This window comes from Crinia signifera, chromosome 4 (assembly GCF_055691185.1).
Source record: "Crinia signifera chromosome 4, ASM5569118v1, whole genome shotgun sequence".
In the NCBI taxonomy this organism is placed as follows: Eukaryota; Metazoa; Chordata; class Amphibia; order Anura; family Myobatrachidae; genus Crinia; species Crinia signifera.
Genome location: NC_139220.1, coordinates 311,643,275 through 311,658,218, shown reverse-complemented (window position 1 = coordinate 311,658,218; position 14,944 = coordinate 311,643,275).

The following is a 14,944-nucleotide window of genomic DNA, read 5'->3' as shown; positions in this document are numbered from 1 at the left end:
TAAGATATGGATGGGGGGGGGGGGGGGAGAGATTAAATACTGACCCAGCAAACAGATTGGCAGGTATTCAATGCTGTGGGCGAGTGGCGACAGCGAGCAGGGCTTCCTGTTTGCTGTCACCACTCACCCTGTCTGTATTCAACGCACCCCCCCTCATACGCCAATTCCCCCTTGCTCCGTTTTTTGAGCGAGGGCGAATTGGCGTAAGCGGCTCCAGAAGCAGCGAGACTCGCGGCTAAATACAGCGGGTTTTCTGCATTAGCCGCGGGTCTCGCTGTTTTGGGGAATTCTCTCCGTCCTGTGACGGTGAGGATTTCCCCAGAACGTTGAATAGGGCGAGCGGCCGGCGTGGGGGTTAAACAGTGAGGATCGCTGGTTTTCTGCAATCCTCGCTGTTTAACCCCCTCGCCGGCCGCATTGAATACCTGCCATTGACTCACCTGCACATGATTCCTGAAAACATGACATGTTGGCGGTACTCGAGGACTGGGGTTGAGAACCACCATCTTACAGGATTACTGGGGGTGCGTAGAGTTTGAAGGATCTCAGCCATCCAGAGCTCAGGCCCAGCGTCCGGCCTGCGACCGGCATTTCCTATCTCTATTAGTGAGGCTGTGGTGACCACATTTCCCATTTAACAGATAGTGAGGCCGTCATTTGTCACTTCTTTCTTGGCTGCTTCACTCTGCAGTGTTTGGGTTAGAGATAACCGAAGGCCAAATTGTGATATTTTGGGGAAGAAGAGCGATATGTTATAGAACTTGTGGCCCTAATGATAACATTAGTGGTGTGCTGGGATAAACATGTCTCGCTGGTACATTACACAGATGTTTCTGTTCTTGACTTATAAAGTATGTAGAAAACAAATCTTGTATTATTCTGATTATAACTTTTTATGGTTTCAAATCTTCTTCCTCTTAATCTTCTTCTTCCTCAATGTTCTGTTGCCTTATGGGTCAAAATAAAGGCAATTTGGGCCTGATTTCCCCCGATTCTGGCGGATTGGGAAATCGCCCCAAATACCATGTGTCTGACGTCCGATCCGACCCAAGGTCCCTTATGCATTGCATAAGAACCAGAGATCATACCTTCTGCACTAATAATCCACACCCCAGGTGACCAGGTGTCACCATTGACACAAAAATATTGAAAAACACATGTCGACCTTTAAATCCGCCCTGTGGACTCTACCCATCTCCCCCCTGGTATCTCCTCTCTCATCATCCCCATGGTGCTCTCCCCCTCTCCTCCCCAGTCTCTCTCTCTCATCCTACTCCTATCCTCTCCCTCTCTTCTCCCATGGTCTCTCTCCCATCATACCCGTGTCCTCTCCCCCTCTCTCTCTCTCTCTCATCATCCTCCTGTACTCCTCCTCTCTCCTCCCCTGGTCTCTCTATCTCATCATCATCCCCTTGTCCTCTCCGCCTCTCCTCCCCCGGTCTCTCTCATCATCCCCATGTCCTCTCCTCCCCTGGTCTCTCTCTCTCATCATCCTCCTGTACTCTCCCTCTCTCCTCCCCTGGTCTCTCTATCTCATCATCATCCCCTTGTCCTCTCCGCCTCTCCTCCCCCGGTCTCTCTCCCTCTCTCATCATCCCCATGTCCTCTCCTCCCCTGGTCTCTCTCTCTCATCATCCTCCTGTACTCTCCCTCTCTCCTCCCCTGGTCTCTCTATCTCATCATCATCCCCTTGTCCTCTCCGCCTCTCCTCCCCCGGTCTCTCTCCCTCTCTCATCATCCCCATGTCCTCTCCCCCTCTCCTCCCCTGGTCTCTCTCTCTCATCATCCTCCTGTCCTCTCTCTCTCTCATCATCCCCATGTCCTCTCCCTCTCTCCTCCCCTGGTCTCTATCATCACCCCCCCTCCCCTCCAGGTCTCTATCATTATCCCCCTCTCCTCCCCCGGTCTCTCTCTCTCATAATCCTTGTGTACTCTCCCCCTCTCCTCCCCTGGTCTCTCCCATCATCCCCCTCTCCTCCCCTGGTCTCTCCCATCATCCCCCTCTCCTCCCCTGGTCTCTCCCGTCATCCCCCTCTCCTCCCCCGGTCTCTCCATCATCCCCCTCTCCTCCCCCGGTCTCTCCCATCATCCCCCTCTCCTCCCCTGGTCTCTCCCATCATCCCCCTCTCCTCCCCTGGTCTCTCCCGTCATCCCCCTCTCCTCCCCTGGTCTCTCCCGTCATCCCCTCTCCTCCCCTGGTCTCTCCCATCATCCCCCTCTCCTCCCCTGGTCTCTCCCATCATCCCCCTCTCCTCCGCTGGTCTCTTTCATCATCCTTGTGCACTGACCATTGCATCAAAATAATCTGATAGAAAGAAACATTCATGCGACTTGCTCATGCGCAGACATATTCAGCTGTGGCCACGCATGTGCAGAAGTACTGCAGCGTGGCCGGCTGGGGTTTGGGACCATCGGAACACCATCAAATGTTTACCATTTAATGATGGCAAACATCGGAATTCTGCCATCCATGGTAAAAACACCACCATCGAATAAGAAACATTGATGGTAGTGAAACCTAGTGATATCCATCCCTGGTCCCTGGTTCCTCTTCCTATCTCCTCCCTGATCCCTCTCCCTGCCCCATGCATACAGTGCAGTACACAGTGGGCGAAATGTAATAGGGTGCGATTTTTTAAATCGCACCTTTAAAAATCGCATTTTTTGCCGCAAATTCGCATATGTAATGAGATGCGAAATTGCGGCAAAAAAGTACGATATGGTGCGATTTCGGGCGCTTTTTTAGTCCTGAAAATGTGCGATTTTCAGTCATGAAAATCGGCACATTTTCAGTACAGTGCGCTGTGTTGTAAAAAAAAAAAAAAAAGAAAAAAACCGGCGTGCGGTCCCCCTCCTAAGCATAACCAGCCCCGGGCTTAAAAAGCCGGTGCTGGTATAATAAAATCAAAGGAACAATCAAGTTGGGGTTCCCTGGATTTTATAAAACCGAGAAAGTCGGCTCCTGATTAGCCAGAAATCATTCTGAATACAGACGCCAAGGAAGGAACATCTCTGCGCATCTAGAGCAGAGATGTTCCTTCCTCGGCGTCTGTATTCAGAATGATTTCTGGCCAATCAGGAGCCGACTTTCTCGGCTCCTGATTGGCCAGAAATCATTCTGTCCAGAGACGCCGAGGAGGAAACATCTCTGCGCCTGTCAAAGTCCTGCGAGCCGGGTACCAGATGGGAGCAGCGCTGTCACCGGAGAGGATGCCGAGGTCGTCGCCGGGGACCAGGTGAGTAGGATTTGCTTCCTTAGGTACCCCTGGGGACTACCTCGGATCCTGGACCCCGGATTCTTCAGCCCAGGAGCCCCGGAACCCCAGGACCAGCCCCGGAACCAGGACCAAGGCCCCGGAACCGGACTCTTCTGCCCTGGAGCCCCGGAGCCCGGACCCAGGATCCAGGGACCGACCTACGGGCTCAAGGTATGTAAGTATCAGTGTGTGTGTGTTATGTGTGTATTAAACTTTTATTTTACAGTGTGTCAGTGTGTTTTTGTTAACTATTTTTTCTACTGTTGAACTACAAGTGCCAGCGGGCCCTTTAATGCCCCGCATGCTGGGACTTGTGGTTCTCCAAGTCCCAGCATGCGGGGTAGGCTTGCTGGGACTCATAGTTCGCCAGTAAAAAACAATAGTTTTTATTCTTTTTTTTACACAATCCATCAGCCCGATGCCCACCGCCCAGGGGCATCGGGGACAGCCCCGGACTATCAGCATGGGCTGGTAAGTCCTGGAGGGGGGGGACCCCTTCATTGGGGGGGTCCCCACTTCCCCAGGACCCCTGCCCATGCTGACCAGCCAGGGGGTTAATGCTTTGCCGCGGGAGCTTATATAATAAGTTTCCCCCGGCTGTGGCATTACCCTGCTGGCTGGTTGTGTCCGGTGCTGGTTCTTAAAATACGGGGGACCCCTAGTCATTTTGTCCCCCGTATTTTGGGAACCAGCGCTGGACCTTGAGCCTGGTGCTGGTTTTATAAAATCCAGGGAACCCCAACTTGATTGTTCCTTTGATTTTATTATACCAGCACCGGCTTTTTAAGCCCGGGGCATGTTATGCTTAGGAGGGGACTGCACGCCGGTTTTTTTCTTTTTTTTTGTTTTAACTATTTTTTTACAACAGAACCATGCACAGATCTCAATGATCTGTGCATGTTTCTGATAAAAGCGCCAGGTCTATTTTTTTTGCGATTTTTAGTAAGCTTTACTAAAAATCGCAACCCATTAAATATGCGACTTCTATCCTTTTTAATGGGAAAACATCTGGATGCGATTTTTAGTCTAACTAAAAATCGCACCTTTAAAAAATGCGATTTTTCCCGCAAATCGCACCCTATAAAATATGCGATTTTCGGGAAATGGGCGAAAACGGCATATTTTGCGGAAAAAATCGCAAAAAAAAAAAAAAAACGCCTCCCATTACATTTTGCCCAGTGTGTCTGTGTGTGACTGTGTGTGTGTGTGACTGTGTGTGGTTCTACACCTCCGCAGTCATCACCAAACACTTCTGCAATTTCTCTGGCTCCATGACCAGTTGCTGACCCCAGGAGGGCACCAGGAGGTCAGGATTTCCTGCGTGATAAAGGGCTTACCCAACCTCTGCCTCATCCCTGAGCTCAGTGACCCCACTTTTATCAGAAATAGAAAGTGGGAAAATAGTCTCTGATTACAGTAAATGAATCAGACAGAGGATCATAGTGAGGAGATTCCCAGCTGTGGGTAGGAGAAAGCAACATCTAACTACCCATGTCGGATACATTCTGTAGTGGTGATTACTATCCACCTGCCCTGCATCATCCCCATATACACCTTCCAGTGCTGTGCCATTGCTGGAGGAGCTGACTCTAACAAAAGGCAGCAGCCTAGGGGCTCCAGGATCTCAGGGGCACCCCTGAGACTATAACAAAGCGTCTGTACCCAGCATAGGGTGTAAGTCCATATACTAATAATACCAGCTGCGGACAGAATGGCAGTGGGAGGCGGGGCTGCAGGGAGCTATCCCAGATGGGAGGAATAAGGGGGCGGGTCTAATATACTGGGAGGGGAACAGAGATGAGGGAGGGGCATAAAGATGGAGAGTTACGGTGGAAGCGGCTCGAGGCAATATGGCAGCCACACTCGTTAGTAACCTGGCGATAGACAGATCAAACATACACAGGGGGGTAGTCAATGTGTGCTGATGCTTCCCACAGTCATTTATCCAATCTATCTGACTGTCAACAGGGCTTAGGGGACGACATGGCTAAGGTTGACAGGGTTGGAAGGTGAGTTTTTCACATTTTTTTGTACTGAATTTTGATGTAAGTCGACATGGCTCGCTGTGTCGTCACACTGTTATATCCTCCCTCCATGCTCTAGTGGATGGTAGTTTATGAAATACCGCCTGTCGGCACGTGTCGTTAAAAAAATGTGAAAAACTCCCGTCGACCTTTGTCTGTTGACCTTCCCATTGCTGACCTAATGCTTGTGTCGGCCTTTCCGACCATGTCGGCCTTAGACATGTCGACCTATTTTATGTGTTGACCTAAGCCCCGTCAACCTAGAGACCACGGGCCAGATGCACTAAGCTTCAAAGGTGATAAAATGGAGAGTGATAAACAGCCGGCCAATCAGCTCCTACCTGTCATGTCACAGACTGTGTTTGAAAATGTCAGGCAGGAGCTGATTGGCTGGCTGTTTATTGCACTCCATTTTATCACTGTTGAAGCTTAGAGAATCTGGCCCAATGTCCTCATTTACTGTAATGTATTTCTCTTGTATCCCAGTGTCTGACTTAGTTATCTTCTTCCTTCACCTCTGACCCTGCTTTCCTCCTGACTCAACCTGACCATGGTCGATTTCCACACGTTGTCTCCACAAAATGTCCAGAATTTGCTAAGTTATTTCGATATTCCGCATTGTCCCCCCCCTGCTTTATATCTGTCTCCCCCACACTCTTATCTTCGTCTTGCTCATTTCCTCGCTCCTGTCAGTATCCCTTTCAGAAAACCCTTTCTCTTAACCGAAATGTAACCCCCAGCGACATCAGTATCAGCAGAGACGTGCGCTGCGCTGATGCATTCATGGAAAACTATCCTACTCATTCAAATAACACAACTCAATTGCACAATTAGTCCCAAACTCTTATTTGGTACTAAGTGTTTCTCATTCGCGCTCCTGTACTGGTTCTCTGCAGAGCGCTGAGTCCTTGGGCCTTATTCAGTGTTGTATGCAGGTTGTCATCAAAAATTGAGTGGCAGTTCCTGATTGGCTGCTGGTCCGCGAGCTCCGATTGGCTGCTGGCCAGCTCTAAATTCATATTAATGCAGCGGCTCTGTCCCTATAGGTCTGCCTGCTGGTGCCTAGCTGGCCCCGCTCCAATCCACTCAGCTTGGCCCTTTAATCTTTGGGGTTTAAACCCAGTACTGGAGCCTCCAATCCTCGTATTATCCTGCATATGCACAACCTAATGGCAGGCAGTGTCTGAGCACCCGCTAAGATGCTGCCCAGTTTCTCCTGTCCCTGGCTGTGCGGCCCATGACCTGGTCAAAGGTCACGCCGTGCAGCCCATCAGCCGCACCACTCCATCCGCTGCTGCCAATATCGGCGTGGGGGGTTCTCTGGTAATGTGTGTATTGGGCTTCAGTACCAACCAAAATGATCCTAATTGCCACTTCTTAAATGCAGCTCTCTCTTCAAGCTTTGCTAGAGCTCCCCCCATTGCGACAGTTTCCGAGGCGAGAGAATGTCAGCTCTTGTGCAGGACTTGTTGACACTGTCAATGACCTGTTCTGATGGAGTCCACCGCCACCCTCTGCAGCTGCCGGCACCCCCCAACCCTGAAGTGGAGACAGGCAGGGATTCTGCCATCCGCTGCCGATTGAAAGGGTCGCGCACATGTGTGAGATGCTCGCACGTCCCCGGCAGATGCAGCGCCTCCCCGCCAGCGATCTGGCGATTCCCTGGGCTGGCTGAGAGGCGCTGCATCTGTATTACACCTAGTTAGGAAAAGAAGAAAAGCGTAAATGAACTGATATAAGTTGTGGGTACTTGAGCTTCTGTGTGAGGACGGTCTGGCTGAAGGCCAAGTGTAGGAGACAGAGTATACCGCCAGGCATGTGTATCACACACATCCAATGTGTGACCTATTTCTTATTAGTCTGCAAGCTGTGTCTCTAAGCAGTGACTCCACTGTAGGAAAGGACGTTCCGCAGCGCTGAGTGTGAGCAGCTGTCACCCCCGTGGACTGGGTGGGAACAGGCGAGGCCGCTGGTTTGATGCTCCGACAAGCCCAGGTTCACTTTGATGATCACAAAGTACGGCCTGAGGCCCTATTAGGTAACAATATCAAGAATAAACAATCAGCGTTCAGCTGTGTACAACCAGGTCCCAGCCTGAGGAAACGTACTACAGGCAACGCTTCCAAAGGCAACAACTGTGCAATGGGCCTTATTCAGATCGGAGCGAATTGGCCAGTGATCAGCTAAATCCCGCCTTGTGAATTAATGTGGACGGTGAAAATGTCCAAAATCCATTGTATACCGCTCACCAGGAGTCCCAACTGCCCACCCCCCCCCCCCCCAAGTTTGTGACCGTCCCAAAAAACCTGGGACGTTCCCACAAAAAGTGTTTGTCTTTTTCACAGCGATTAAACGCCTGTTTTTCTCCCACCCAAACACCGGTTTCCTGTCAATCACCTAGCAAATGGCTAGCGAAGAAAAAAAAGTCACAGGATTTCATCGCAAGTCCATCGATAATGGGCCGCTGTGTGAATTTGCACAGCAGCGATCAGGACTGAATTAGGCCAAATGTGTATCTCAGTTACTATAGATGGAAATCCCCAATGAGTGGGGTTTTACACCATCAGATAACTTTAATTTATCGGTTTGAGCGCGCCGTCCTTCGACTTTTACAAATAGATATGTATTTACATCTCAGACCCACATCTTTACCTTTACCCAGGTTATTCAGTTATACCATACCTCAAGTCAGGTGCCTCGCTCAGCTGACACTGCAATCAGCACTTTACAATCCCAGTCAGCGTCCACGTGGATGTTAAAGTCTGAAAAAGTCCATTCATCGATGGCAGGAAACCATGCGGTTCTCTACCATCGATAATAAAAGGATTCAACATCGGTCGTAGACCATCGATGCTTTTAAACAAATGATGGCAATCCTTAGTCTGATAGCAGATGACTTGACCTCACCTCGGGATTCTCACAGTCTTATTACTATTATTTACGTATCAGTGGGCTGCTGATCCTCGCTCTCTCCCAGAGCTCCATCCCGGACGCTCCCTCAGGGAAGTCATCCTGACTCACACTCGTCCTTCAGAGCCTGGCGTTGTCACCCACCTGATTCTCAGAAGTATTTGTCAAATGCCTTTCACATACAAGCGCTCATAACAATTGTTTTTAAAAGTATTTCCAGGCCCCGCCCACTCTGTCATTTTTTTCAACTTCTGAACAATTTCACGTGAACCCCAAATAGTGTCCCTCGTCCCCTAGTGTTTGTTTTACGCAGGGGTTCTCAAACTCGGTCCCCAGGACCCCATGCTTTCCAGGTCATCTGGCAGGTGCACAGGTGCACTCATTACTCACTGACACATTTTAAAAGTTCCACAGGTGGAGATAATTATTTCACTTGTGATTCTTCTGTGAGGAGACCTGCAAAACATGCACTGCGTGGGGTCCCGAGGACCGAGTTTGAGCACCTGTGGTTTAACGTGACTTGTTTCATTTGCACCGGATCACCCAGAGTCCTTTGCCGTGTAATTGCTCTAGGGTACAGCTTATTCCTAGACGGCCCCTAATCTCCGTGCATAGACCTGAGGTGCACCGTGGGTAATTATTATACTAGTTTGTTATTGAGTCTCAGGCGATATCCTGGTGACAGGGCTCTTGCTCACTACACCAGGTTAGGCTTGTCTGTCTGCTTATCTCCTCCCCACCTGATAGCAGCCGCACCACACACACTCACTGCCCCAGCATCACCGCCCAATTGCTGCACAAACATCCTTCGCAGCCCAGCTGTATCAATGCGAGACGTGATGCAAGCTCTGTCTGTGTGCATCCTGGTATTTATAGTAATCTTTGACATAGGACTGAGCATCGGGATCAGACATTGTTAGTGTCTGGCAGAGGCAGTAAACAAGGACATTTCAATGTGCACAGAGAAAGAACTTTGGGGTTAACTGCTAGGCTGCATATATTCAGAGCCTAGTGAGCAGGTTCACGCACCCTGCGTATGCACAGAAATGCGCCCCTGTGCGAACGCAGCCCTGCTGCGAACGGACCTGAATAAGGTCTACACCGCAGTTGCGCAGCAGCCTCTCCTCTCCCTCCTGCCCAGGCAGCAGCAGCCACCTGCAATCTAGGAATGGCCATCACCCATCGATTATTCAAAATTATTGATGGTTTATGGCCGATGTTGAATACTTTTGCCATCAATGGGGGAGAACCAGATGGTTTCCCTCCATCGATGGCACAGCAAAACCGATGTTTTGCTTTTTTTCCCTTCAAAGTGCCTAGACACGGAGCATAGCTCCGACCCCCAACACCATGAAGCCACGCCCACATGTTTTGATTGGCACAAAGGCTAATCAGTCAAACAAAATGGATGACCATCCATTGCATAGTTTAGCACTATCGGTGGCCAGTTGCAATATTGCCATGGATGGCAACTATCGATGGCAATGGTAACGATGGACATCCCTACTGCAAACCATGTTGCTCCACCCCCGACCGGGTCCCCTTTAGCTCCGCCCCCATCGGGTCCCATGAAGCTCCACCCACCTACCGAGCGGTGGTGCCAGGCAGCCGAGCAGTTGGATGGCCATCTGAGGGAGGAGGGTTGGGGGCTGAGCAACAGTGCTACAGCTTTGTGAGCTGCTTCGTGAGCTGTCCTGATGCAGGTCCCCAAACGGTGCAGTATTGTAATTGGCAGCCAGCCAGCGCTTCCCTCATGCTGCAGCATACCTCCCAACTTCTCTGATGAAGAAATAGGGACACTTGCGCGGCGAAGCCGTGCGAGCGTCCGAAAAGGGGGCGGGATGTATGCAAATGAGGGTGCGGCTTATGCTAATTAGCCGCAACCTCATTTTCATACGAGAATAGACGCTGTGCGCGTGCACACAGCGTCTATTCTATTAGATTGGGGGGTCTCCCAACTGCCACCCCCCGCAGCGGGACAATGCCTGCCGTGGGTGGGACAGCGGGACAGGACCCGAAAATCGGGACTGACCCGCTGTAATCGTAACAGTTGGGAGGTATGCTGCAGGCTCAGTTCAGCTGTGACAGGGCAGGATTAAGGTCTGTGGGGGCCCTGGACAACAAAAATTGTGGGGGCCCCTCTTCTCCCCCCGCAGCACTTACCGGAGTAGTTTTTCTCGCTGCCTGTTGGAGCTGCTGCACAGACATGGCCGCTTTATGGTGCCTGGGTCACGGTGTGATCAGGTGGGGAGAGTGGGGTAGGTCGCCCCGGGGACAGTGTGACAAGAGAGCAGGTTGCTGACTGTCCAGGCACCATAGGGACATCCTGGCCGCCCTGCAGTGCCTGGACCCCAGGGACACCCTGCCCGGACCCCACTGCCTGCCCCGCACTTACCTGGAGTGTGGGGGCCCCTGATGTGTGGGGGCCCCGGGGCGACCGCCCCTAGTCGCCCCTTGGTGGATCTGCCACTGAGCTGTCCTATTGGCTGCTGCCGGACTTCAACTCAGGCAGCGCAATAGCATACCTCCCAACTTTTAAGCTGCTGGAGGAGGGACACAGGCGCACGCCTGAAAATTAAGGGGTGTGGTTATCTGGAAACGGGGGGCGTCTCCCCACGAGGCCATGCCCCCGTTTTGATGCTGTAAAAGGCATGGCCTCGCTGCTCAGCAGCTGACAGGGGGGGACTCCCGACAGCCCCGCTGCCGGCCACGGGAGGGACGCGGGAAGGAACGTCCCCATAAACCAGGACGTTCCCGCAGTAATCGGGACTGTTAGGAGGTATGCAATTGCAGAGCCGCTGACGGGTGCCCCACAAACCATCTCCACACTGTAAAGTAGAGCCGCCCCCTAGGCAATTGCCTAGTTTGCCTATGCCTAGGTACGGCTCTGTATAAGCAAGTCTGAGTCGTCCCCTTTATTCCATATACTGTAAGTTGCACTTTGTAGATAGATACTGATAGTACAGCTTTGGCGCCCCCTGGTGACACAGAGGTGGAAGCATAAGGTATCTTTCAGTCTGCGTTTCGAGCCATTGTGCATGCTGCTGAAAACATTGCCCGTTTCCATCTGATATCGCCACTGCGCCCACTCCTGAATCAGGCCCAGAGTCGTCCTTTACCAAACCAGGTTGGATGGCTGCTACAAGGTCTTTGTGTGCCGCTATCGGGGAGGCGGACGCAGTGCCCATGTTCCCGCAGCCGAGTGATTATTTGCTACAGCACAGGGGTGCTAATTCCAGTAGGCACAAAGGGGTACATTTACTAAGATGAGATGTTTCCCATAACAACCAATCTGCTTCTAGCTGATAATCAAATACTAGAAAATGATAGACAGAATATGTTTGGTTGCTATGGGCAACATCCCCACTCTTAGGGGTACATACGAATTTTTGGGGGCGTATTCGTATTTTTGGCATTTACTATGCCAAAAATAAGATTTTTTTGTATTCGTATTGATGGGACATTCGTATTTGTATTTAAAAATACGAATGATTACACCATCGATAGAATACGACAGGAATCACCCCCCCCCCCCCCAGACCTGCCGCCAGCTTGCAGTCCCAATCCGCCCATGAATACGACATCGGAGGTTTACAATAACCCTCTGGAACACGAATTTGCATTTCCACCTAAGGTTCAGAAAAGTGATAAAGTGGAGAGTGATAAAGTACCAGCCAACCATTTTTCAAACCTGTGTCGTTATGGGGGATAAGGGGTATCAGCGCATGTTATGTTCACTGATACCGCTTCTCCCCCATGTACGAAGGTGCCGGTGTGCGCTAAATGACACCCCTGTCCATATCGGCGCTGCTAAATGATAGCAGGTTGATATGCAGGGTGAATGAACAGTCAGCAGCGCTGCACAGGGGCGGATTGGAAATTAAAACCAGCCCGGGAAATATCTTGAAGCAGCCCTGATAAGGGGCGGGGGGGGATGCGCGCCCGATTTTTTTTTTGGGGGGGGGGGGGGTTTGGCCTATCAGTATGGGGGTGTGGCCTATTCCAACGAGGCCACGCCCAATTTTTGCCGCTGAGTTAAAAAAACTTTATGCAACAGAATGAGAGACACAGGGTGAGAGGGGGTTGGTGCAGGGTGCCACACACCGTGATGCCCATTATACATATGGCACACACCGTGATGCCCATTATACATATGCCAAACACCGTGATGCTCCATTATACATATGCCACACACCGTGATGCTCCATTATACATATGCCACACACCGTGATGCTCCATTATACATATGCCACACACCGTGATGCTCCATTATACATATGCCACACACCGTGATGCTCCATTATACATATGCCACACACCATGATGCCCATTATACATATGCCGCACACCGTGATACTCATTATACATATGCCACACACCGTGATGCCCATTATACATATGCCGCACACCGTGATACTCATTATACATATGCCACACGCCGTGATGCTCCATTATACATATGCCACACACCGCAATGCCCATTATACATATGCCACACACAGTGATGGCCATTATACATATGCCCCACACCGTGATGCCCATTATACATATGCCGCACACCGCACACCGTGATGCCCATTATACATATGCCGTACACCATGATGCTATTATACATATGCCGCATACTGTGATGCCCAATATACATATGCCACACACCGTGATGCCCATTACACATATGCCGCACACCGTGATGCCCATTACACATATGCCACACACCGCAATGCCCATTATACATATGCCACACACAGTGATGGCCATTATACATATGCCGCACACCGTGATGCCCATTATACATATGCCGCACACCGCACACCGTGATGCCCATTATACATATGCCGTACACCATGATGCTATTATACATATGCCGCATACTGTGATGCCCAATATACATATGCCACACACCGTGATGCCCATTACACATATGCCGCACACCGTGATGCCCATTACACATATGGCACACACCGTGATGCCCATTATACATATGGCACACACCTTGATGCCCATTATATATATGCCACACACTGTGATGCCCATTATACATATGGCACACACCGTGATGCCCATTATACATATGCCACACACCTTGATGCCCATTATACATATGGCACACACCGTGATGCCCATTATACATATGCCACACACCTTGATGCCCATTATACATATGCCACACACCTTGACGCCCATTATACATATGCCACACACCTTGATGCCCATCATATCATGCCCATCCCCAGCACACATTACATACCTAGCTGGCTAGCTGTAGAGCTGCTCCAGGCTCTGCCCATGCTTGGCTGGCTCTTCCTATGGCTGTGGCTGCCAGGCTGCTGCTCTGCTACTGCTGCTATAGGGAGGAGGCTAGCAGAAGCGTGGGCGGCGCTGCAGACTGCTGCTCAGTCTCTAATTCTGCAGCTTTGCCAGCGCCGCCCCCTTCCTGTTTTTGATCCCCAGCGCGCAATAAACTTGTGCTGCGCTGCCTGCTGGGGATCAACTTAGCAGCCGCACACACAAACTCAAAGGGGCCGCGGGAGCTGCTGTGTGCGACCGCGCATGCGCACCAACACTCCCGCGGCCATTATAATTGCTGCCAGGGATGAGGCCGGCCGCGGCCATCTTTATTGATGGAAAAGTGCTGTGCCCGCGGCCGCTAACCGCGGAGAAGGCGGTCGGGCGGTCCGCGGCCCAGCCAGGGGGGGCGAGCGGCCGCTGCATGGCTGAAATGGGCCAGCCCACCGGGAAAAAGCCCGGTATCCCGGTGGGCCAATCCGCCCATGGCGCTGCACGTTCCTCCCGCTGCCGCTATCTGGTGAAATAACAGAGTGGCTGCTGGCTCTGGGCTGCGCTGGAGATCTCGCGTGAGTAGTGAGATCCCGTACATGCCCAGTCCAGTTGCCCGGGGGGGAAGGAGACAGCGCGTCAGTGTGATCTCCAGGAGGGGACATCGCCGGAGAGGGGAGTTTGCGCTCCCCCACTTTGGCAGACAAGATGTTAATACATCTTATCGATGTCCCTTCCTGTCTCACCTCGTTAATGAGGCAAAGCAGGAAGTATTATAGCGGTTAACAATGGCAAAGTCGACAGTCAAAAGATTGACATGAGCTTTTCACAGCTTTTTGTCCCGAATGTCGCCATAGTCGACATGGACACCGTGACAGTGTACCGCGTTCCCTCGCTGCACGCGCCATGCTTCAGGTACGGTGCCTCACTACACTCAGCACACTATTATATTCTTCCACCACACCGTAGTGGATGGTAGGGCATGAAATACCGCCTGTCGGCACACGTCAGCAATCAAAAAAATGTGACAAACTCATGTCGACCTTGCCATTGTCCACCCGATGCTTGTGTCAACTTTCCAACCCTGTCGATCTTAGCCGTGTCGCCCTATTTCAGGGGTTGACCTTCCGTGGTCAACCCAATGCATTCAGGATCTTGTAATAAACTACTTCAAGTCACATCGCAAGACATCGTTAGCGAGTGCAGTACGATTGCGCCAAACTCACATACACGGCTAGTTTTTTTTAAAAATTGATCCGACCAGCTGTTCCTAAAATCTAGAACAACATTGTAACAGTCGGCGCCACGTCGATGCACTAACGAAACCTGAATTACTGTACGCACAAACGGGGCACAGCTGCGGTGAATCCTACGCCAGGTAACACAACGCCAGAACACAGCGTCTGCTGAGAGGACACAGCAGTTCCACAGATGATGTCATGAATTCTAGAGGGGATTTCTCATACCTGCATTACT